Source organism: Artibeus jamaicensis, unplaced genomic scaffold (genome assembly GCF_021234435.1).
Source record: "Artibeus jamaicensis isolate MK-2021 breed Jamaican fruit bat unplaced genomic scaffold, CSHL_Jam_final scaffold_916, whole genome shotgun sequence".
Taxonomy (NCBI): domain Eukaryota; kingdom Metazoa; phylum Chordata; class Mammalia; order Chiroptera; family Phyllostomidae; genus Artibeus; species Artibeus jamaicensis.
In genome coordinates this window covers 35,668,607-35,672,555 of record NW_026522059.1, presented here as the reverse complement: position 1 = coordinate 35,672,555, position 3,949 = coordinate 35,668,607, and positions in this window count along the sequence as shown.

Genomic DNA, 3,949 nt, shown 5'->3' with positions numbered 1-3,949 from the left:
GGTAAATACAGTGAAAGCTTATAACCTAGTCAGCCTGCAAAAGGACCCATGTTGTTTCTTTACCCAATGCGAGGGTTATAAAAGGTTGTACTGTAGTCACAGTGAATCACTCTGCTGTCGATAGATTAGAAAATCCTACGTATGACTAATAGCTGATTCAGTTTCATTTTAGTCTTCGATCTTAAATGTTTCCAAACCCTTCAATGATACCTGTTTTCAATGAAGAAAAAAGATTCCCGAGATGAAGATTTTCTGGAAGAGACTGAGTTAAGGAAGGCATTTTTTATTTGACAAGTAAGTCGATATTTTGTGTGTTAAGTCTGGTGAAGAAATGAAAGTTCGCTAGTTTTTACTTTTAAAATATCTGCTTTATTGCAAAGACCTCATGTATAGTGGGCAGAGGTTATATATTTTGGCTGGCAGCCAGGGCTCAGTTCTGAATGCAATTGGATTGAAACTGTTCTGTTATGGTAGTGTCAGGAGTTCTCTAGGAAATCAAATTTTGTGGGTGGTGTTAATTCTCATAAGATGGTATTGGAATAGTGATAAACCTAGGGATAGAGATGAACTGTTCTTCATAAAAGTTATACAACTAAGTGGTTCCTGAAAGAGCCTCGGGTCCTCTTTATGAGAGCTGCTGTGTTTATTTCCACCTTGCTGTGCAGGTTTCTTTCCAGTTGGCATCGTGTCCCACCTCACTAAGTTAGAGATATATAGAAGTTGTCATATCTACCACTAATGCAATTAATAAGTTTCTTAGAAATTATTTTTCCCATCTTATAAACTGTTAGTGTTTTCCATATCCATGCCAGGTAAAGGAAGCTCTTTTTGTGAAAGCGTGATTAAAGAGAGTGATTAAGAAATGAATACATGGAGTGCTTAGGTATTATGGTCTGTATTTTTAAGGAAATCATCTACAATTAAAAAAAGGTTTGCTCATCAGAGATGACTCATGTAAACACCCAACATCTCTGAACCTTAGTTTTCTGATCTGTAAAGTGGAGCTGATAATACCTTTCTCAAAAGGATTTTAAAGGATTAAATGAAATAATATATGTAAAACACTTCACATGTAGTAAATACTCAGAAATGGTAGCTACTATTATTACTATCTGTTCTTCCACTATATGCACAATGTTTTTTTCCCTACATAGTAAAGCTGAAGAAATTACATTTTTTAGAATGATGTTAGAACAGACCTTGAGTACACATTAAACACAGCCAATAAAACCATGCTGAGGAATCCGTGCCAGTGTTTTGTGGAATCTTTGTTTCTGGCGGACATACTGAATATGTAGTACATTATACTTTTGAACTAGGTGTTCCTTCCACCTGGAAGGCCTGTCCATATGATATCCATGTGACAGATTTCCTTACTCTAACGTCACCTTCTCAGTGAGGCCTGCCCTGACCATTCTAATTAAAATTGCAACCCATCATGTGCCTGCCTGTACTCCTAATCTCTCTTAACATGCTCTATGCTTTTTTTCCGTAGCGCTTGTGTTTGAATGTAATATTTAATTTGCTTATTTATTTTATTGTTAATTGACTGTCTTCCTCTGCTAAGATTCCACAAAGGCAGGGATTTTTGTCTCCTTGCCACTTGATATATCCCAAGGGCCTAAAATAGCACATGGTGGGTTCCAAGAAATATTTAATTTGTTCAATTAAACAGAACTTTCTGATTAAATTTCATCCTACTAAAATTCATGTTTATGTTGGGCATGATGTTTTTTATTTTAATATAAGAAACCTAATGCAGGGAAACTCATGCCCTGCTATATTGGAAAAACTTATATTTTAAAATTAGTATTTTTATCCTATTGGCTACAACATTCTTGATGGGAAAAGTAGTGATCATGAACTTTTTTTTTCTGTAAGAAGTATGAAATACCTTCAATGTGTTCTGAAGGCTTTTTAACAAAATACTTGTAAGTGGTAAAATGGCAAGAACACTGTGGTAGATTGTATGTGTTTTTAGTAACTCTCCTAGCTTTTCCCTCCCAGCTTTTAAAGTAATGTTCTTTATAGAACATAGAGCATGTTAGTCTACTGAGGCTGTCATAACAGAATATCACAGACTCAGTAGTTTAAACAATAGAAATTTATTTTCTCAAAGTTCTGGAGACTAGAAATCCAATATCAGGGTATCTATTTTGATGTAAAGATTAAAGGGGGACATTTTATATGCAATATTTATTTCCATTAGAGGCACACTGTGTAAAAAATTGGGACAACCGTAATAGAATAATCAATAAAATATAATTAAAAAATAAAAATTTCTGCGAAGAGCATATGTATATTTGTGCACACTTGTGAATATTTCTCTAGGCTTGATTCCTAGATGGAATTGATGGATCAAAAGCATATTAAATCTTTTCATGGCTATTGTACCTTTGTTAAATATATTTTTAGCAGCCTTGTAATATTTCATTTTGTGAATCTACTATTATTGACAAATTCCTTATGTCTGCACATTGAGATTGTTTCCAAATTTTTGCCACTATAAATGGCCCTCTGGTAAATATCTTTGTGAGTAGTTAAGCTTTTTAAATTTCATTATTTTTTAAATGTATATAAAAATCCCTTATAAAATATGTGGACTGACAGTACATATACACACGAATACATACATACATACATATATGTATATGTATATATATATATATATCAAGATTTGTTACTAATAAAGATGTATAATCAAAAGTGTTTGGAGCCCTAAATGCTGTGGTGCAGTGGTTGGAGCATTGTCCTGTAGAACAAAAGTTCAGTCAAGCACATACAGAAGGCAACCAATTGATGTTTTTCTCTCATATCAATGTGTCTCTCTCTCTCCCTTCCTGTAAAAGCAATAAAAAATGTCCTCGGGGGAGAATAAAAAAGAAAAAAAGTGTTTGGAGACCATTTATCTATTGCATTCCTTCAGGATCTCGATAGTTATTGATTTAAAAAATTACAAACGGTACTAATTTATGGTCATATGTGACTTGTCTTAGAAAATACCTGTATTTTAATAGAGGGCAGTGTTTTTTAACTGGAAGAATCCATCTGTAGTGAGTTTCAGACTCTATTTGGCAAGTAGATGAGAGTTAGGGTAGAGAAGCCTTTTCCAGGAGAAGCATATCTGAGAAGAAACTTAGGCTTGGAAGCATTAAGTCCAAGATCAAGGTGCCAGCAGATCCAGTGTCTGGAAAGCACCCACTTCCTGGTTTGCAGGATGTTATTTTCTCGTGCAAAGAACAGAGTGAGTTAGGGTAAGCCTTTTATTTTTTATTTTTATGAAGACTTTATTTGTTTATTGTTAGAGAGAGGGGAAGAGAGGGAGAAAGAAAGGGAGAGAAACATTGATGTGTGAGAGGTACATCAATCAGTTGCCTGTCCCAAGCCCCCAGCTGGGGACCTGGCTTGCAACCCAGGCATGTGCCCTGATGGATAGAACCAGCGACTTTTCAGTTCACAGGCCGGCACTCAATCCACTGAGTGAACCAGGGCAGGGTAAGCTTTTTAAAAGGTAAATAGGCCGAGAGGAAGTTGTTTATTTGTTAGTATGCTGCCAAGAATTTTCTTTCCCAGTGTTATTATAGGAACTATATTAAGTGGTAATATATTATTATTATTTTTTAAAACAGAGCTTCGATAAATTCACAGCCTTGGGTTTTTAAATATTATACTCAAGAGTTTCAGAATCTTATATTTATATATGTTTTATTTTAGGTTTTGTCACCTGCAGTGAAGATCTTATGAAATAGAAGATTGAATAAAGCCTTGTAACATTGAAACTAAATTAGAGATTTAGAAAAGAAAGTTAAAATTAGTCACTTTGATTTTAGTGTTTCAGTTTCATAATATTTATTCTTCTAAATAGATTTAGGGAATAGAAGATACAATTCAGTGCTATACTAAAGAATGCACTAATATTTGTGTGTGTTTAAGAGAAGAAAGTAGACAA